Consider the following 23,233-nt stretch of genomic DNA (forward strand, 5'->3'; position numbering starts at 1 on the left):
GTATAGGTACCGTCCCAATTTAGGGTCACCTTGCCGCTGGTGGGACGGCTTGTATACTTTTTTTGATCAAAAATAGTTCACTAAGTACCCTATATTTATTATGCAACTTTGCTTTACATTTATATATAATGATGGTAGGGTATGAGATATATTTTTGTCTTTTGTAGGTTTTGTTTCTTTTTTGCTAGTGTGAACATGCTCCTATTTCTTGCATGTCTACCATCTTAGACCTCAGTTCACATTGCCTGGTTTTTTGTCTTGTTTGCATTCTGTGCAATTTAAGGGTGTGGCATCCCCTTTGTTGAGCTGACTGGTATATATGTAGCTTACCACGGGCCTGGGTGGTCTGGAGTTGGGACCCGGTCCTATTTGTCTACCCTTTTATATGCATTGCTTCAACTTTGATATACAGTAAGGTTTTTAATATAGGCAGTATAGGTACCGTCCCAATTTAGGGTCACCTTGCCGCTGGTGGGACGGCTTGTATACTTTTTTTGATCAAAAATAGTTCACTAAGTACCCTATATTTATTATGCAACTTTGCTTTACATTTATATATAATGATGGTAGGGTATGAGATATATTTTTGTCTTTTGTAGGTTTTGTTTCTTTTTTGCTAGTGTGAACATGCTCCTATTTCTTGCATGTCTACCATCTTAGACCTCAGTTCACATTGCCTGGTTTTTTGTCTTGTTTGCATTCTGTGCAATTTAAGGGTGTGGCATCCCCTTTGTTGAGCTGACTGGTATATATGTAGCTTACCACGGGCCTGGGTGGTCTGGAGTTGGGACCCGGTCCTATTTGTCTACCCTTTTATATGCATTGCTTCAACTTTGATATACAGTAAGGTTTTTAATATAGGCAGTATAGGTACCGTCCCAATTTAGGGTCACCTTGCCGCTGGTGGGACGGCTTGTATACTTTTTTTGATCAAAAATAGTTCACTAAGTACCCTATATTTATTATGCAACTTTGCTTTACATTTATATATAATGATGGTAGGGTATGAGATATATTTTTGTCTTTTGTAGGTTTTGTTTCTTTTTTGCTAGTGTGAACATGCTCCTATTTCTTGCATGTCTACCATCTTAGACCTCAGTTCACATTGCCTGTTTTTTTGTCTTGTTTGCATTCTGTGCAATTTAAGGGTGTGGCATCCCCTTTGTTGAGCTGACTGGTATATATGTAGCTTACCACGGGCCTGGGTGGTCTGGAGTTGGGACCCGGTCCTATTTGTCTACCCTTTTATATGCATTGCTTCAACTTTGATATACAGTAAGGTTTTTAATATAGGCAGTATAGGTACCGTCCCAATTTAGGGTCACCTTGCCGCTGGTGGGACGGCTTGTATACTTTTTTTGATCAAAAATAGTTCACTAAGTACCCTATATTTATTATGCAACTTTGCTTTACATTTATATATAATGATGGTAGGGTATGAGATATATTTTTGTCTTTTGTAGGTTTTGTTTCTTTTTTGCTAGTGTGAACATGCTCCTATTTCTTGCATGTCTACCATCTTAGACCTCAGTTCACATTGCCTGGTTTTTAGAACAATATGCAAGCAGCTTGGTGAGAAGGCAACAACTGTTTGCACAATTATTAGAAAATGGAATAAACACAAGATGACTGTCAATCTTAATCGTTCTGGGGCTCCATGCAGATCTCACCTCGTGGGGTAAGGATTAGTGTTGCGTGAACGTGCTCAGATAAGGTGTTACCCGAGCACGCTTGGGTCCTAATTGAGTGTCTTTGGCATGCTCTTCAAATATGTGCGCCTCGCTACGGCAGCATGTCTTGTGCTGAGCAAACAGGCAATCCCGGCATGTGTTGAGGCTAACAGCCGCAAATCATGCAGACGCAGAGACTTGAACATAATATACTAGCACACCAAAGATACTCGGTTAGCACCCGAGCATGCTCGGTTAACCCCTTATCCAAGCACCTTCGCTCATCACTATTACCAGGGTCTTCAGAAAAAGGACTGAGGACGACAGGCTTAACCCTAGAACACATACCTGGGGCCTCGCAGGCCCGCCCTGTTAATTGTTTTCTATTTTCTGCAAGATTACTTTAGTTAGAATTTTGAAACTCTAGGTATTCTTCATGTATATAGTTGTTTGTCATTTGAGTTTGAGTTATTCCATGTTATTTGCACACGGGCCTAAAAGGCCCCAGGTATGTGAAAGTGTAGATTTTTATGGTCATACGTTCTAGGGTTAAGGAGAGACACATGAAAGGAATTGGGGATCCGTAAGGAGGCAGGGAGTTTGAGTTTCTACGCCACAAGTTAATTAATTAATCTGTTTTAGAACCTCGAAAGGACCCATGAGGCAAGGGCCTAGTTTATATGAGGGTATATTGATACGGACATACTTAGATGACAACCTGAACTTGTCCCCAGGATGAAGCAGAGGCGGATCCAGATGTCTCTTGTCTGTATGTCTCTTTATCCGCTCAGAGGACTTCAGTAATGTAGACTTGATGTATTCCCAGATTTCAAAGAAGCTCTTTATGAGAGATTCAGCAGCTGGAATCTTGACAGAAATGGAGGCAGAATGGAATGTTGGGATGTTGACAATATATCACAAAGAACGGAGACATGGCAGAGGATTTTCTCACATGGTTATTGCAGGAAAATTTGGCCCAAGGCAGGAGCTTGACCCAGTCACTGTGGTGGGCATTCGCGAAGTGTCGGAGGAAGTTAGTGAGGATCTGATTGACTCGTTGAATGGTGGTATGTGGTATGCCAAGGCCTGCGACAGGGGGGTAAATTTGGCCTTGAGGAGGAGAAGCACCAGGAATGAGGTCAATAGCACAGTCATATGGCCTATGAAGTGGTAGTGTCTCGGCCTCCTTCTTGTTAAAGACGTCAGCGTATGTCCAATAAGGTACCGTCAAGCCAGGTAAATTAGATGGAGAGGCCAGAGGTAGAGCAGGGCGAATGGAAACCAGGCAGGTTTTGAGACACTCCTGGCCCCAACGGAGTACCACTCCGGAACTCCAGTTCAAGACAGGTTAGTGTCTCCACAACCATGGCAGACCTAGTAGCAGAGGGTGAGAGAGGCCAGTCAGCACATAGAAGGAAATTTTCTCCGAGTGTAGCATTCCTACCTGGAGCACCACGGTCTCGGTAGCAAACAGGATGGTCTCAGAAAGGGGCTTCCCATCCACTGATGAATTCGCCAATGGATCTGGGAGACATTGGATCGGGATCTTATACTGCTCCACAACGGCTTGTTGGATGAGATTACCTAGGCGAAAGAGTCCAGATAGGCAGACTCGATAAAATGGGTGTTGCTGAAGGATACAGACACTGACAGCGTCAGCGATGAATAGGAATGATTCTCGCCCAGGGAGACCTCTCCAAGTGACCCTAGGGTCTGGAGTTATCTGTGCATCATGAATGGTGGTATGTGTTAAAGGGGCCACCGAGACTCTTTCGCCCGGGGCCACGAAAACCTAAAGCCGGCCCTGGTTGAAAGCAATGATGGAGGAGGGAGCGTCATGTGACGCGCCACTCTGTGTCAGACAGTGGAGCTGGCAGTTGCTGAGGTGATGACAGAGACGCGCTGCAGAGACTGAAGCAGCGGGAAACGAGAAGCGGTAAGTATGTATTTATTTATTTATTTTTGTAAATCAGTGAGTACTGATAATACTGGAGGACTGAGGCTGCATTTTACCCTATGGGGGGCTGCATTATACTGTGTACAGGACCATGGAAAGTGATTATACTGTGTGGAGGACCATGGGGAGCGCATTATACTGTGTGGAGGACGATAGGGAGTGCATTATACTGTGTGGAGGACCATAGGGAGTGCATTATACTGTGTGGAGGACCATGGGGAGTGCATTATACTGTGTGGAGGACCGTGGGGAGTGCATTACACTGTGTGCTGGACCATGGGGAGTGTATTATACTGTGTGCAGGACCATGGGGAGTGCATTACACTGTGTGCAGGACCATGGGGAGTGCATTATACTGTGTGGAGGACCATGGGGAGTGCATCATACTATATGGAGGACCATGGGGAGTGCATTATACTGTGTGGAGGACCATGGGGAGTGCATTATACTGTGTGGAGGACCGTGGGGAGTGCATTACACTGTGTGCAGGACCATGGGGAGTGTATTATACTGTGTGCAGGACCATGGGGAGTGCATTACACTGCGTGCAGGACCATGGGGAGTGCATTATACTGTGTGGAGGACCATGGAGAGTGCATTATACTATATGGAGGACCATGGGGAGTGCATTATACTGTGTGCAGGACCATGGGGAGTGCATTATATTGCTTGGAGGACAATGGGGAGTGCATTATACTGCATGGAGGACCATGGCGAGTGCATTATACTGCGTGGAGGACCATAGCGAGTGCATTATATTGTGTGGAGGACCATGGCAAGTGCATTATACTGTGTCGAGGACCATGGCAAGTGCATTATATTGTGTGGAGGACCATGGCGAGAGTATTATACTGTATGGAGGACCATGGGGAGTGCATTATACTCTATGTAGTGTGGAGAGGTGTGGGGGCCATTATACTATATGTAGGCCCATTATACTGCATGGAGGGCTGTGTGGGGGTCACAGTTGGGGGATCATGAGGTGGGGTACAGTAGGCACGGCGGTGGAGTCAGTAAGCCAAACCTCCGACTCCTCAATTTCCATGGCACCGACTCCAACTCCGACTCCCTCATACATGACTCATGTTTAAGTGCTACATTTACTGTAACACAGATTCATCTCAGCTAAAAGTCTAGACCCTTAGATCAGGAATAGGACATTTCATAACTTTCCCAAATTCTTATGAAAAAAATATTCCCCACAAACTGCATTGAACTACTGTACCCAATTTATTATATATATTAGGAGTCAGAGTCGGTCCATTTTATACCGACTCCCACTCCGACTCCACCAAAATGGACACTGACTCCACAGCCCTGACAGTAGGATCATTATACAGTGCATGTAGAGGCTAATGAGGAGGAATGCACCATGGAGGTATCATACTGTGTTTAGGGAGGGGGCACTTTTGTTGGCATCATATTTTATGGGGCAATGAAAGAGGAATCTAGGACTTCAGCAGGAAGAAATTGCTATGTAAAGGCTGGAAGGTTGTGGGATCTGCTCTTCTGTGACCCCGATAATTATTTACATTTTGGGGGGGGGGGGCAATTAGAACTTCTGCTATGGAGCTCCATGATTCCTATGTACGCTCCTGATGGATGAGTTCATGTATCGCTAGATTTCAGCCAATAATCTCCTTCCCTCAGTAAGATGATTGAAGATGGGTCTTCCAGCATGAAAATGACCGGAAATACACAGCCAGGGAAACTAAGGAGTGGCTCTGTAAGAAGTATTTCAGGACCCTGGAGTGGCCTAGCCAGTCTCCAGACCTGAACCCAATAGAAAATCTTTGGAGTGAGCTGAAACTCAATGATCTGGAAAAGATCTGTATGGAGGAGTGGGCCAAAATCCCTACTGCAGTGTGTGCAAACTTGGTGAAGAACTACAGGAAATGTCTGACCTCTGTAATTGCAAACAAAAGTTTCTGTACCAAATATTAAGTTCTGTTTTTCTATTGTATCAAATACTTATTTCATGCAATAAAATGCAAATTAATTATGTAAAAATCGTGCAATGTGATTTTCTGGATTTTTTTTAGATTCTGTCTCTCACAGTTGAAGTGTACCTACGATAAAAATTACAGACCTCTCCATTCTTTGTAGGTGGGAAAACTTGCAAAATCGGCAGAGTATCAAATACTTATTTTCCCCACTGTATGAGAAGCAGAATAGGTGCCCCTGCTTCTCATATCTATCCCACAGGTATTCCACAGTTACTAATGTCCCCCATTGCTGGTGTTCATGAAACTGGGCAAAATTAGATTAATGAAAATGTAAAATATAGAAATCTATAGCTACCCAATAGGAAATAAAGGTGTTGTCCTGTCCAAACCGATAGTTCTGCTGTGACTGTGTAACTGCAGACTTATGAATACGCACTGTGCGCTGCAGGGATTCACCAGTTTCATACCCTGGACAGGCAGGGTATGTATGAGTTATACATACCCCCGGCCAGTGGGTGCAGCCTCCCTCCATGTGCTTGTATAGAGTGAATGTGAAAAAATCTCTGCACTACTGTATATTGGTGCACAAGTAGGGGCCGAACCCACTGATATATAGAAAAAGCCTCGGCACTCAAATATTCAAAGCGGTGAAATTTTATTTGCAGTCCATAAGCATAGATTATTTGCAGTCCATAAGCATAAAAAACGTTTTGGTCATAGTGACCTTCATCAGTTAACTGCAAAATGTAGAGCAATGTAAATACATTGGCATGACAGTTTTATACAATTATCAATATCAGTGTTACATATTATCCCGGTTCAGGGATTACAACGTGGGAGGGAAGACAAAACAAGGATAAAACAAATGGAATGAAAGGATGGGGGAGGGGAAAAGGGCCTAAAAGGAAGGGCGGATGGCTATCCATACAAGACTAGAAATACGGCATGGGGACCTACCGTTTGCAGTATATAGTAGGGTTTGGAAAGTTAAATCCTTATGGGATTTCCCCCAAAGGACATTTTGCAGTTAACTGATGAAGGTCACTATGACCGAAACGTTTTTTATGCTTATGGACTGCAAATAATCTATGCTTATGGACTGCAAATAAAATTTCACTTCTTGTATAGAGTGAGGCCACGCCCCGACTAGTGACGCAGCCGACTACAGGGCGCAAACTTGTTCAATACAAGTGTACGGAATGAGGCTGCGCCTACTGACCAGGGGTATTTATTTTAATCACTTATATAGCGCCATTAATTCCACAGCGCTTTACACACATTATCGGCACTGTCCTCATTGTGGCACTGTCCCCATTGTCCTCTAGATTCCCTATCAGTATGTCTTTGGAGTGTGGGAAGAAACCAGAGAACCTGGAGGAAACCCACGCAAACACGGGGAGAACATACAAGCTCCTTGCAGATGTTGTCCTTGGTGGGATTTGAGCCCAGGACCCCAGCACTGCAAGGCTGCAGTGCTAACCACTGAGCCACTGTGCTGCCCTGTATGTATAACCCATACATACCCTCTGTTCACAGGTTTGAAATTGGCGAATCCCCGCAGCGCTGGGGGATTCATAAGTCTGCTATCACAGAGTGACTGAAGACTTATCGGTTTGGACCAGACAACCCCTTTAAGTGTCAAGGAAGTAAAGAAAATTTAATGAGTTGGGTGAGTTTGCTTGACAGTCATCAAATCGGTACAATTGTCTTCTGTTGAGTAGAACAGGACTTCATCACAGTGGATTTTAACACTCCTGATCCTATGCTGTGAGTCACCTTCTCCACCGTCTATATTCTCCATCCTCTGTTAGGGTTGAGATACTCAGCTGAAGCTGAACCCTAGGTCCTTTTAGCTGGTTTGAGGATTGATGAGAGTTGTTGGAGGCATGGTGCCTACTGACAGGGGTGTAACGACTGCGGTTGCAGCAGCGAGTAAAGGCCGGGGCCCGCCAACATCAGAAAAATCTTCAGCTGGATGTATGTCCAAGGACGCACATACAGCTGAAGTGTATAATACCAGAGGCCAGTAGCTGACGTAGACAAGCATGCAATGGGGCGCATGACGGTGATGTTACACACTCCTGTCACACGCCGCGACTGTTGGCTTCATAAAAGGACACATGCAGTGTGGGAGCGAAGGAACGGTATTTATTTAGTTATTTTTTTTAAATCATTGGCCATACTAGTATGGATGTGTATGGGGGTGCATTATACTACTGTGGATGGGGTGCATTATCCTACTTTGGATGGGGTATATTATACTACTGTAGATGGGGTGCATTATACTACTATGGATGGGGTGCAGCATACTACTGAGGATGGGGTGCATTATACTACTATAGATGGGGTGCATTATACTACTGTGGATGGGGTGCATTATACTACTATGGATGGGGTACATTATACTACTCTGGATGTCTAAGGGGTGCATTATACTACTATGGATCTGACGCGCCCCCTGGGCCGTGGGTTACTCGGTAGCCAGGCCGGTCGAGGATGGGGGATGTCACAGTGGCAGTGACCCGGTCCGTGACCCAGGGCGGTCAAAAAAAGGGGTTTATAGTTTTTATAGTATAATGCTTGTGACGCCACCTGTGGTATGCGGCTATATGGAGCCGCCACTGCGGTGCTGATCCCTTGGAGCTGATGGTGACGCAGCAGAGTTGGTTCAGCTCTCCACAGGTAGAGCTAAGCTCCAGGGCAGTGCAGTGATGATTAATGAGGCAGATGTTGGTGCTGTATAATGCAGGTGATGGCGCACATAATAATTCTAGGACACAGTGGGGTGCAGTCTTCAAGGTTTACTCACAGTTGTTCAAGACTCCAGGTTACCAAGGCCAGTGTGTAACCTCCCACGTCGTCCTGCGTTCACCAAGGAAGGGGTTCAGCAGCTCTTAGCTTTCAGGAGTACTTAAACGGGACCCCGTTCTATGTGCCTTCCTCGGTCGTCTTCCTGCGCTGGCTCTCACCCTCCTGCCCTGCGCCTCACAATCAGTGTCCCAAGTCGGTAGCCTTGGATCTTGTCGGGCGGCCTGCAGTCCCCTCGACAATCTGTGGCCACCTTTTCGGCAATGTAATTGTGGTGGTTGGCAGCTGCACCTTGCAAGTACAGCAGCCTCCGGTTTCTAGCTGAGTCTTGTAGTTCTCACTAGTTTAGGGGCTGGTCCCCTCTGCGGCCTGATCCCTCCACGTCTTGGTAGATTCGGGTGCACGGGTGGCATCCGCACTTCCTGTGCCCCTGGGATCCCCTCACTTCTGGAGCCTTCCTCTGCTCCCTTTCCTCCTGGGCCTCTCAACTCAGGCCCTCTCCTCCTGAGCAGAGCTCCTACAGAGCTCCTGCTCCACACACTCTCTCCTCACTGTTCCCTCAGACTGTTCTCACCACTCCCAAGATGGCTTCCCCTTTTTATATCCTCCTTCTCAAGTGCTCCCCTGATCTTCTTCCTCCACCCACACCCACTACATGGTTCCCCCTCTCTTGGTTCCCCCCACTCCAGCCAGGGACAGAGCTCAGCAGCGCAGCAATGTATCTTGCCCCTCCTGCTGGTCTGGAGTAGTATAGTGTTGGATGCAGGTGTTTGGGTCCCGGGCAGTACTCCATCCTTACCTGAGAGTGAGATACCACACCTCTGGGTGAGATGCAGTACATCTGTGGTGACTGAACCCTCAGGGGCACCACAGATCTCTATGGGGTGCATTATACTTCTATGGATGTCTATGAGGGTGCATTATACTACTATGGATGTCTATGGAGTGCAATATATTACTATAGATGGGGTGCATTATACTACTATGGATGAGGTGCATTATACTACTGTGGATGTCTAGGGGTGCATTACACTACTATGGAACTCTATGAGGGTACATTATACTACTATGGATGGGGTGCATTATACTACTATGCATGGGGGTGCATTATATTACTATGGATAGGGTGTGTCATGTATTCCACAGCGACGACACCGGGGAGATGATGCAATATCTCACCGTGCCGTCACTGTGTCACGGATTTCATCCGGAATCGCGAGCACACGATCCAGACTACTCGTGTTTAGCCCTCCGTATGGTCACTGTCAGCTTCACGATAGCCCAATTATTAATATTCTCTGCCACCACCGTCCACATTTGAAATATAATACAGGCCTGGGTGGGCGCCAGCGTTCTGGTAGCATATGGCTTCGGGGGAGGGCGCGATTACAGAACAGAAGAAACAGAACTATTAAATTTTATATTTAATCCAAAAGGGAGGCAGTGTTTAAGAAAAATATACAAGATTTTACAAGGAAACATTACAATACATAGCAGTTACACAAAATAATAAGGATTAAAGGAGAAATTTACTCTATAAAGATCGCTGCGATGATTCAATATAGCCGGACGGAAGCTATCCCTATGACCGTTCGACGGAATGGGACCCCTTGCTTATGATACATATGCTCCCTGCAACGAGTATTGCTCCAACCTCAGCACACTATTTTATGCTTAAGGGAGAGACCTGTCCACACCCCCTTGTGCCAACATCACAGGGGCTGGGGCTCCACCCTTCATGTTTGTATTAAAAATCTGTTTTTTGTGATAACTTATCTCTCATTGATCCAAGAAGCCCAAAAGAGATCCCATATTTTCTATTATGATTTTACCTTAATTTAGAGACTACACATTGCATAGTTTAAGTCTGCTATTCTGGTGTTTTTGCGCTACAGCTCCACAGAGGGTTTTTTTCAGCCACAGAAAAATATCCCTATCATTCCCTAGCTGACCCTGCTCATAAAAATATGGGTCCCATCATTACAGGATGTATGGAACTTTAGTTATTCCATATTTCGTATAGGAGTCGGCGTGTCTATAGATTTTCTTTTGAAGCTTGGGAAGCAGCTTCAACAGTTACACGCAAATTATTGCAATCCTGCAACTAATCACCCCCTGCATCTGCCAGGGAGAAAGATGCTTGCTTTTTAATTAGGTTGTAACACTTCTTGGCTGACAATTGTTTGTGTATGAGGCCTTACTTATGAGTGTGCTATTTGGGGCTTTGTGCTGAGATTTTCATGGAGACAGCTCCCGCATGGACAAGTGGTGGAAGGGTGGGGCGAGGGGGGGTGAGGGGGAAGAAAAAAAGCAAGAAAGAAAGAACACTCTCAATACTTCTCTGACACAATATTTCTCTGACAGGGTGCATTATACTACCATGGATGGGGTGCATTATACTACTATGAATAGGGTGCATTATACTACTATGGATAGGGTGCATTATACTACTATGGATAGGGTGCATTATACTACTATGGATGGGGTGCATTATACTACTTTGGATGTCTAATGGGTGCATTATACTAGTATGAATGTTTATGGGGTGCATTATACTACTATCAATGGCTATGGGGGTGCATTATACTACTATGGATGTCTATGGGGTGCATTATACTACTACGGATGTCTATGGGGTGCATTATACTGCTATGGATGTCTATGGGGGTGCATTATACTAGTATGGATGATTATGGGGTGGCAGTGGGCCGCAGTCCAAATCTTGCACCGGGGCCATCAGACTAGAGTTACGCCATTGCCTACTGAAAACAATAAAATTGGCTGAATAGCACAGGAAAGCACAAGAAGATCAAGAAAATAAGTGTCTAATATTGGACTATTATAATAAGTGTGCAAAAAAAACAAAACAAGACAAGATAGCTGCAGCTTCTAGCCTCCTATGCAGACTAATGAAGCATGCAGAAAGTGTAAAAAAAACTGTTTTCAAAAATATTAAAAAAATTAAAAAAAATAAAACTTTAAATCACCCCCCTTTCACCCCATTGAAAATAAAACAATGAAAAAAAACACATACACATATTTGGTATCGCCGCGTTCAGAATCGCCTGATCTATCAATATAAAAAAATAATTAATATTGGTAAACGGCGTAACAAGAAAAAAATTCGAAACACCAGAATTACGTTTTTTTGGTTGCCGCAACATTGCAATATGCAATAACAGGCAATCAAAACGTCATATCTACCCCAAAATGGTATCAATAAAAATGTCAGCTCGGCACGCAAAAAATAAGTCCTCACCCAGCCCCAGATCACGAAAAATGGAGGCGCTACGGGTCTCGGAAAATGGCGACTTATTTTTTTTTTTTAGCAAATTTTGGATTTTTATTTCACCACTTAAATTAAAAAGAACCTATACATGTTTGGTGTCTACAAACTCGTAAAGACCTGGAGAATAATAATAGCAGATCAGTTTTAGCATTCAGTGAATGTTGTAAAAAAAAACAAAAAGCAACTGTGGTATTGCACTTTTTTTGCAATTTCACCGCACTTGGAATTTTTTCCCCGTTTTCCAGTACATGATATGGTAAAACAACTGATGTCGTTCAAAAGTACAACTCGCTCTGCAAAAAATAAGCCCTCATATGGCCATATTGACCAAAAAATAAAAAAGTTCTGGCTGTGGGAACAAGGGGAGCAAAAAATGAAAACGCAAAAAAGGAAAACGCTCCGGTCATTAAGGGGTTAAAGTGCTGCTTTATATCACAGATTAATCAATTTACAGTCACACTGATTGACTATACAGGTACAGCACCTCCCTATCTCATTGGAATCTTTGAATTATTATTCACAGACTGAGACTACCACTCCCATGTTCAATGAGCTTCATCCCTGCACTAATACACTACAATCAGTTTAGGCCCTTTTCTATCCCTCTGTGGAATGAGCTGTGTACACTCAACTCCTATCCCTACACTTTAAAAGCATAAAATGTTTGATGGCCCCCCATCTTTTATACTAGATGTTATAGCCCCCCTGATTGGCTGCACTAGACCATGTGTTGTGACAGCTGTAGGAAATATAGGAGAGGCAGCGAATGACATCATAAGCCCACTCTCTGATTCTTCAGTAGTCTGTGAAATGGCGCCAGGAATTTTTTTTTCGATTGTCATAAATCGAATCACAAACTATTTGAATTTGTGGGACCTGCGACTTTGTGGAAATTTGAAATTTGAAAGTGGAAACGGATGATTAGTATCAATATGAAGGGAAATTCAAAGCTAGTCACGCCCTGGCAGAAGCCAAAGTGGTGAAACTCGAGTTGGGCTTTACTTGATGCTTTATATGCTGTTTTTTTATGAATCTTTTGTAAGTACAATAAAATTACTTGGCGTAAGGAAGCTCTCTATTTCAGTACTTTATTATCGTTAGACTTTTTGGCCTATGCTCTCTATATGTGTTTGATAACGATAAGAAGGAAAATCTGAATAATTTTATCCCCAGAGGTATGATAGAAGGAAACAACATAACCTGTTCTAGAAATCCAGCAACACCTTGGAAGTGGATTCACTTGATAGCTGAACCGGAATCTCTTATGTTAAGTCCTTAGATTATGTTTGGGAGTGTGACCATCTCATTTGCTTTTTTGCTGCATCGGGAGAAAGTGGTGACTTTTCTTGTTTTTTTGTTGGACAGATACATCTGATCAGATTTTTCAAAATTTCTATACTACCAACTCTAATGTTGGTAAGTATGCATAATGACGCTGTACTTGGATCAAGTGGAATTCGTTTGAACTGTTGTTGCCCCATTGGACCTGAGACTATTCTTTGGTTGCAGCGTAAATGTCATGTAACTGGAACTCTGCATACTTGTGGTGTTGGGTAGGACAGAATCTGAAATGTAGTGGTGTAGCGGCAATGAAGATCCATAGAAGTTCAGAGCATTTCCCTGAAAAGTGACTAGTGTATAATGGAGGGGCTTTTAGCCAATTAAAGGCCAGCTTTGATTGATACCTGGACATTTCTACAAAAATCAGGTCACATATATCAATACATTTCTTACCTTGGATGTGTGGATTTTGCATCATTAACAGGAGACCGAACTGTAGAGTATTCATTGTGGTTTCCGTTCCAGCTGTGAAAAGCTCAAAAGCTGAAACAACCAAATTATCCTCATTAAACTCTTCACAACTTATTTCATCCTCCTGGAAGTCAAGAATTGAATATGATTTGTCATCAAATTCCCTTGTTGGTGCCCTTTATCACCAATACTTTTCGCATTAGCTATTTAGCCATTAGCACAAAAAATCAGATCTAATCTTAATATAAAAGGAATTATAACCCTCAAACGTCATTTTAAAATCAGCTTACTCGCTGACGATATACTGCTATCTTTGGTTGATCCATTCAGTTCTATTAGAGAAACTCAAAATTTACTGAATAGCATTTCTGAGCCTTCTTTCTTTAAAATCAATGCAGAAAAGTCTAACATTTTATATTTCAATATGGATATGACTTTATTAAACAGCATAAAAAATATTTCTTACTTTAATTGGGTTGAAGATTCTATATCTTACTTGGGGATTTCTCTCACAAGAAATTTAAAAACGACTGTTATATCTAGCTTGAATACGATTATTGATATCACATCTAAAGATCTGAACAATCTTGGAAAAACTGAATTGACGTGGTTTTGGAAAATCATGGCTCTTAAAATGTTCATGCTCCCCAAAATTCTCTATTTTTTTTAGAGCCATTCCTCTCCCAATCCCTACTAATTTTTTAACAAAACTTCAATCTCTATTGAATAATTTTGCTTGGAACAACAAAAGAGCTAGAATTGCGAAAGGAATCCTATGGAAAAAGAAAGCTAGAGGTGATTTAGGTCTCCCCAATTTAACCTGTTACTATTACTCTAATATTATAAAACAAAGCAAACTTTGGTTAAAAGGTGAAGGATCTACCGCTTGGCTGGATTTAGAAATAGCATCAAATAATGATATTCCTCTCCAAGAATTACTGATTAAACATCTAATGAATCCAAATTTGCCAGAACCTTCTAATCTTATTTTCAAAGCCACTATTCAGGCATGGAAAAAATAGCTAAATCTAAGAATAGAAAAACAAAATTTGAACAAACTAAACATTCCCCATTGTCTTTTATTGAAATTTTGTGTAAAGAAAAAATTCCTGAAGCTTGGTCAAAATTGGGAATCAAAAAAATTAAGGACCTCAGTGATGGAGAGAGATTTATTCCCTTTTCGGAACTCAAATTAAAATATAAGCTACCTAGCACGGATTTTTTCCATTTCATTTTGGTTAAAGATACCATTCAGGTTTTTTTAAATAGTAAGTCACCTTTCTCTGAAATTATTAGCCTACTTGTTGGAAATCCTACCTGCAAACTTTTATGGAATACAGGTTATTTATATTCTCATTTTAACAATGATATCTCCCTCGAAAAACAAACCCATATGATTAAATGGGAACTAGATTTGAAAAAAATCATTAAAACGTACATACGCTTCAAACATTTGCATGACTTTACATGAGTCGTATTATAAGATCTTCACTAAATGGTATTTTACACCAATTTGGCTGTCAAAAATTAATACAAATCATTCTCCTAAATGTTGGAGAAACTGTGGATATAATGGCAACTTGATGCATGTCTATTGGATCTGCCCCAAAATAAAAAATCTCTGGTATCAGGTGTCTCAACTAATTAACCAACTTCTTAACTGGAACCTACATTTATCACCTCAAATGGCGTTACTTGTTGGCATATACAATAGATTAGGACTTATTATAAGCGAAAGGAGGACTTTATACTAACCAGACAGCAGATGGCGATAGTGTGTAAAGTTATATGCTTGCTGTAATGTGGAGGAGGAAAGCTCTCAATTGTTGGTTGTTTTTACTTCCTGTGTTTTCTTTTTCTTTTTCCTGAATGTGTTATGTCAGCAGCACAGGGACTGTGTGACACTGAATTGTATCTCATGTTTAACCAGTATGAAGTAAATGCTGTTTACTCAAGATATCTTGCTGATTGAAGCTCTCGTAAGTACAGTGGTGACTGTAAGAAGATGCACTCTGCGACAGGTTATGGGCCCAGACACTAAAGCCCAGACACTACAGGCCCGCACTACAAGAGGATCCCGGTTTATAACCCCAGATAACGGAGCACACAGATAAGCTCTGTAAACAGAAGGAAATAAATCCAGATACAGAGTGACAGAGGAATTCATGATCCCAGGAGCTGGATATAATTACAGAGAATTCAACACAGGCAGGACATACAGGAACTATCAAGAAGGAAAAAACAGGAGAATATCTTCAGTACAACTCTCTAAACAAGTAAGACTATATAAAGATGATGAGTAACACAGGACTGAAATTCACAGTAGCTAAACTGAATAGTGAAAATTATCAGTTACAGAAATTCAAAGTAGAGATGTTGTTATCTAAGGATGATTTATGGGAAGTAATTGTTACAGAAAGACCAGATCAAGATAATCAGACATGGGAAAAGAAGAATAGACAAGCGAGAGCCACCATTAGCTTATTAGTGGATGATGCTCAATTAATACATATAAGAAATGAAGAAACAGCGAAAGGAATGTGGGAAGCATTAAGAAAACTGTATGAAAGACCTAGCTTGAATCACAAGTTATTTTTATTAAGAAAGCTTTACAGTATGAGATTGAGTGCAAATGACAACATGCAGAAGCACATATTCTCAATGATGGAAGTGATATCACAGCTAAGATCTATTGGTGAAGACATTAAAGAAAGTCATGTAGCAGCTATATTATTGTGCAGTTTACCAGATTCGTATACAGCCTTGATAAATGCCCTTGAGGCGAGACCAGAAACTGACATTACATTAGATTTTGTGAAAACAAGACTAATAGATGAATATCAGAGAAGAAATGAACAAAGAAATGATTCTTCTACTGAAAAGGACAGTGAAAACGCTCTTAAAGCTACAGAATTTAAAAAACCCTACAATAAAGAGACAAGAGAATGCTTCAGATGTAAGAAAAAAGGTCATTTAAAGAAAGACTGTACCATATGGAAAGTAGAACAAAAGTTACAACATAAAAAGCATACACAGAAAGTAAAAAACACAATTTCCGATTCATGTGTGAATAATTGGAATGGCACATTTAAAGTAACAGACAAGAAATCATCACTTGGTTGGTTTATTGATTCAGGAGCAACGAGTCATATGACAAGTGACAAGAATTTCTTTACTGATCTTGATTTAGATAAGAATGAAGCCATTTATCTTGCAGATGGAAGCAAAATAACCGCAGAAGGTATCGGACAAGGTATGCTAAATTGTTCAAACAAGTTCGGTCAAGATTCAAAGATACTTGTACAGGATGTGTTGTATGTTCCAAAATTGGAAGGCGGATTATTATCTGTGAAACGTTTAACAGCAAAAGGACTGGAGACCACACTTCACATAGCTGCAGTCTGCTATTCTGGTGTTTTTGCGCTACAGCTCCCTGATTTTGGTTACAGCCCTGGAAAACTACCTATACATTCCTGGGCTGATTTGGTCACTACACATATGGGTCCCGTTACTGTCGGACGTATGGAACTCATAATATTTCATATTTCATATCGGAGTCAGTTCGTCTGCAAATTTCTCTTTGAGGCTCGGGAAGCAGCCTCACGGGTACACACAAATTAGTGCAAGCCTGCGTTTTAATTAACTCCTGCGTCTTTCAGAGACAAGATGCTTGCTTCCTAACAAAGTTATAACACTCCTTGCCTGGCATCGTTTGCATAAGCTATTTACCAGGCACATGCTAATTGGGGCTTTTGTGCTGAGCAGAATGGGAAAGCTCAGTGCTGACAAGTGGTGATAATTTGCAGTAAGACACTGCATAATTGTCATCTCTGGACAAACACTACTGGAGAGGGCATGGGAGAAGGGGCTAATATTCTGTTAATATGTCCCTGACATTAATATTTCCCTGACAGGGGTTAATCAGCAAAGACATCAAGTTGCAGCTGAAACAGCACCTTGAAGATCCTGGCATTCTGGACGAAGTCCTAATTGAAAATAATTTGAAGTCAGAGAGCGAACAAAAGTTAAATAAAGACTTTGCTCCTTAATCACTAAAATGAGTCAGCTGAATTTGGAGACCCCCGGTGGCCAGTCCGAAGATCATCATGGAGACTCTCCACTGCCACCTCCGAGAGTCCTCTTATTTATTTCTATTTTAATCTAATATAATTACAAATAATTTTTAATTTAGTTCACATTCCTTCTCCTTTCCCCATTTCCTCCTTTCCGTTTTTTTTTCAGTGATTTACACTAGTGCTGTACACTTCATGTGAACCTTATATTTTTAAACTGACCACTCCTCTGAATTTATGCTGATATAGTTCTCTTATTTTATGTCAAAGATTGCATGGTTCTCATCTCCTGGGCGCCGGTGTTTGAAGTCTGACTTTTTTGTGTCTAGGATGGTGGATTTTACCAAATGTTTGAAGGACTCTATTACTTACCCAAATGAGGGTTGCGTCCAGGTGGAGGTGTCCAGTCTGACTTCTTCTAGGCTGCCAAGAACACACTTCCTTCCGTCAGGATGGGTTCTGAATCTTTCTGTGTCATGAAAATATTCCCTTACGGCTCTCTCACATAAGCGTATAAATCGAATGAGTGCAATGTGAGAAAACATCATATTGCGTACTGATCAATGTTATTCAATGAGTCAGTGCTCATCTGCGAGTTTTTCCTCAGCTCTAATCGGACTGAGGAAAAATCGCAGCATGCTGCGAGTGGATGCGAGAATCGGATCGCACTCGCCAATGCAAGTCAATGGGTGCAAGAAAAAATTGGACAGCACACGGATCATGCATATGCCACCCGATTTTCATGCACATATCTCAAAGGAAACCTGACATTTCATCAGCCAAATACAGTAAATTCACAGCCAGAACCATCGGAATAGATAGGTAGATAGATGTCCTGTAGATATATAATTTTACTAGCCCCCTACATATAATAAACTAGCACCCTTTAGTGCCTTTCATGTGGCACTAAAGGGTGTTTAGCCTTATTAAACCTATTAAATAAATATTTTAAAAAAACAACATAGGGTCCCCCCTATTTTTGATAACCAGCAAAGGTAAAACAGACAGCTGTGGGATTATATTGTCAGGCTGGGAAGGTCCCTGGCTATTGGGCCCTTCCCAGTCTAAAAATATAAGCCCACAGCCACCCCAGAATTGGCGCATCACATTAGATGTGTCAATTCTGGCACTTTCTCCTGCTCTTCCTGATTGCCCTGGTGCAATCGCCATAATGGTAGTTGGAGTTGATGACAGCTATGATTTGTTAAAAATCACAGCTGCCATCAACCCCTGGTGTTAGTAATGGAGAGGTGTCTATCAGACACCCCCATTACTAACCCAGTAATAAAAAATAAAAATACACACACAGAAATAAATACTTTATTTGATCAAAGACTCCCCCACACTATCCCTCGTTCATCAATTTATTGAAAAAAATAAAAAAATCCCATGCAGGTCCGCCGTAACCCACTGAATCCAATGTAGTCCAGAAAAGGATACCTGAAAAACATAAAGAGACAGAAATAAAAAAAGAGACAATCCCTTGTTCATCAATTTATTACCCAAAATGTTCCCAAGAAACTCCATCGCAGCCCACGTACCCCGAATCCAGCTACGGTGACTGTGAATAGCAGTAAAGTGACCGCTCTACACAGGCATTGGATAGTGTCAACAACGCTCATCAGAGCCGCCGGGTCTCACTTGAGTGCAGCATGAGCCAGCAATGAAACTTTTCATAGCAATACGATTTTTGCCCCTTAGAAGAAGCCTTTAATACGGCGAAACAGGCATTGGCTCCAATTGGTGAATAGTGTAGCGACAGCACAATTGAGTGACAGATAAATCCAGACAAGCTGCTCGGAGCACGGATCAGTGTTCACCCCCCCATGCAGCAAGGCTATGTGCCCACGATGCAGAAATGAAGCAGAAAATTTCTGCAACATTTCTGCATCTCCCTGGCAGAAAAAAACGTATGCAGATTGTGCATGCGTTTTTCCTGCAGAATACATGCGGATCCACATGCGGGTTCACATGCGTTTCCGCATGCAGATTGACAAGCACTTTCCAGGCGATAGCATCACTTGGAAAGTGCTTGACAACTAGGTCACACTGTATAAATCCATGCAAACAGCATGGATTTATACAGTGTGAACCGTAAAAATTAAAACAAATAAAGCTATACTCACCCCCGAGGCCCTGGCGTGGCTGCAGCGCTGCTTCCTGGCTGGTTCCCGGCTGCCGGCATATCGCGAGACAGAGCGGTGAAGGGCCTGCGGTCACATGACTGTGACGTCACCGAAGGTCCTTCAGCGCTGCTGGCATTCAGAGAGAAGACGCCGGACAGGTGAGTATAAACTTTATTTTTTATTTTATTCTTTTTTTACAGGTACATTGGTACCCAGGTCTGGATGAGAGTCTCCTCTCCTCCAGAACTGGGTACCATCCGCACATAGAGACGCATAGAAGCCACTTGTAAAAATGTACAGTCGCGGTTTCTGTGCGTCTCAATGCAAGTAAATGGCGGGAGTTCCGCTGCACTTCCGCAAAATTAAATGACATGCTGCGGATTTTTGTACGTAGCATAAACGCTGCGGAAAAATCCGCAGCATGTGCATAGAACATGCGGAATCCCCTTGGGGACCATGGGGTGCGGATTACCTAGTGTTTTACAAGCGTTTCCGCTGCGGAAATTCCGCAGCATAAACGCTTGAAAAACACTACGTGGGCACACAGCCCAACAGTCACAGCAGTTAAGCTATGTTCACACAGTGTTCTTGTAGACATTTTTCTGCTCTCTTGGCAGTAAAAATGCCAATGTGTGTGCATACATGTGTGTACATACCTAAAGTATTTTTTTGAAATTCTGCATCATGTCAATGCTTTTAGCAATTTTTCAGCATTTTTACTCATTCAAATGAATGGGAAAAAGTGCATGTAAAAATGCACACGAACCCACGTCAATAACATGTCAAAAGCACATAAAAGATGAGTGTATTTTATACAGTGTTTTTCATGCCAATACTCTGGTTTTTGTATTTCTTCTTTGTATTCTTTGTATTTTTTTCATTCTGTGCAAACCTGGGTGTGGCCTCCCTTCCTAGAGCTGGATAATACATTTAAAGCTTCCCTAGGTTAGTGTTCACAGTTTGGGACTCAGTCCATGGGCATATGACGCGCCCCTGGGCCTTCTGTGTCGTGCGGCATCGCGTGCACGGGGGCTTACCCGGAGCCGGATCAGATGGGGGTAGTAGTCTCGTGGCGGTGACCTGGTCCGTGCCCAGGGAGTCAAACTAAGTGGCGAGTCTATTAGCAGTAGATGTTGGATGACTACGCCACCCGTTGAATGCAGCTTTGGAGCTGCCGCTGCAGGGCAGACCGCTGAGGCCGGTGGAAGGATGGTGCAGCGGGGATGGTATAACCCCCCAACGGGAGGGGTATGGCCTCAGGGCAGCCGACGTGGATGATGGGGGTAGCAGGAACCACTCAGAGACGATGCGTGTAGTTCAGGGTCTTTACTGGTGACAAAGATAGACCCTCCCGGAGTACTTGCTAGCGATCGGGGCCTGGTCAGTCCTTGAGCAGATGGGATCTCCCCTGGCTAGGCGGAGTTGTAGGCCTTCCCAGCTAACTGTACTCTTCTGGCTACCTTGCTAGAGGCGGGTAAAAGTAGCCCACGTCCCTGAGTGTACCGTGTGGTGCTCACCCGTATGGCCGGTGACTCGGGGCCTTCTAATGGCTTCCGCTCCACGATGGCGGTGCTGGTCCCACGCGTGTGACCGTGCCTTCGGGTTTCAGGGCCAGAGGACCTGCAATCCCCTGCCGGTCGGTTTCTGCTGCTGGGTAAAGATTAGTCCCCACAGCCTCGGACTCCGGGTCCGGTGATAACTTCTCAGTCAGGGCGAGCTCTGCAGCTGCCAGCCCCTGACTCCTTGTAGCACTGCTCCCACAGAGCTCCTGTTGTTTCTTCCTATGCTGCTTCTCTTCTCTACTCTTGTTCTCTCTCTCTCTTAACCCTGCCTCAGCCCTAGGTTTATATAGGGGAAGTTCTTCCCCTCCCAGGACTGGGCAGGAGGTGTGGCATGCATAAGATCCCTGACCAAGAGACCTCCCACCTGCTCTCAGACATAATATTGCTATTATTGTGGAGACCAGACCCCTGGGGTGCCACATTCCCCCCTAGTGAAATTTAGTACTCCGGGACTAAACATATTTTACAAAAACATAACAGGGTATAACAACAACAATAAAATACAATAAGGAAACACATAAAGATGGTCACGGTGTGTCCGCAACCGGGTGCAGTCTTTGAAGAAAACAAAGGTGTCCATTTCACCAAAACACGGAGACGTAACCAGGTAGGGGTCTGTCCTGCCCCGAGTCCTTAACAGTCTTTAGTCCGTCCTGGGTTACGCTCCAACTATACACAAAGGATTCCCGGTAAATCCACCAAAGACTCCTGTAAATAACTAGAAACACAAAATTATACACAAGCAACAATAAACAGGTAAACATTAATAGAATAGCTTGAACATTTAGATCCTCCACCGTATGGGCAACTGGCCTCTAGTGACCCTAGTGGACCTACGGAGCTGGCTGACTGGTCCTGAGCTACAGGGTATAGGAGCTGTCAAGGGTAAACTGGGTAGCCGTCTACGGACTCTTTGGCTCACTAGGGGTATGGCAGGCTCACTATAAGCAGAGGGTTGATTCTCCTGGTCTGCTTGTGTGGGGTCTTCTGCCTCCTGGACCGGCTGTTCTTCCAGCTCTACCTGTGTCTCCGTAGGCACTTGGGATGCTGGTTGGAGGAACGTGAGGACGGGTACCACAACAGCACCATTGACTTGAGTCCAAGACCGAGGGAAGTCTCCGAGCACAGTACTAACCATATCTTCCCTTTCCTCTACGGGTCGAGGGTCTTCTTGTTCCTCTTCAGGGTTCCGTAGCTGTTCAGGACACTTCTTCAGGTGATCCCGGGATACAATGGCTGTGGTTTCCCCTCCGTCTTTACTGATTGTACAGATCTTTGGGTTGTCGTGGCTTGAGGGCAGTACGGTGTACGGGTCCTTCTCCCACTGGTCGTCCAACTTGTGGAGCCGTCTTTTCCTCTTCAAGACCTGCTCTCCGGGCACCAGGGGAACAGCGGGAGCATACTGGTTGTAAGTTTTCTCCTGTCTTTCCCTAGCTTGACAGAGACTTCGCTCCACGCTCTCCTGTACTTTCCGGTACTGCTGCTGCCTCTCTGTGTCCCAGTCTGCTTCTGGTGAAGTGTCCTCGGGTGTCAGGACTCCCATCTCCAGATCAACAGGAAGCTTACCAGGTCTTGCCCTCATTAGGTAAGCCGGGGTACAGTTGGTGGAACCTACAGGGATGTGGTTGTATAGGTCCACCAGGTCGGGCAGCTTTTCAGGCCACAGACTACGTTCTTCCAGGGGCAATGTTTTCAGAAGATCTATCACCACCTGGTTCATTTTCTCACAAAGTCCATTAGTTTGCGGGTGATAGAGTGTTGTTCTAATCTTCCGGCAGCCATACAGGGTGCAGAACTCCTGGAAGACTTCCGCTTCAAAGGCAGGCCCCTGGTCCGTCAGCACCTACTCCGGGTATCCGTGCGGACGGCAGAAGTGCTGCTGGAAGGCTCTAGCTGCTGTTTGAGCCGTTAAGTCCTTGACGGGGACGACAACCAAGAACCGGGAGTAGTGATCCACGATGGTTAACGCGTAGACGTAGCCACTTCTGCTTGGGGTCAGTTTTACATGATCCAAGGCTACCAGTTCCAACAGCTGTCTGGTGACGATGGA

Source organism: Phyllobates terribilis, unplaced genomic scaffold, assembly GCF_046119375.1.
Source record: "Phyllobates terribilis strain yellow unplaced genomic scaffold, ASM4611937v1 Scaffold_5__5_contigs__length_657084704, whole genome shotgun sequence".
NCBI lineage: Eukaryota > Metazoa > Chordata > Amphibia > Anura > Dendrobatidae > Phyllobates > Phyllobates terribilis.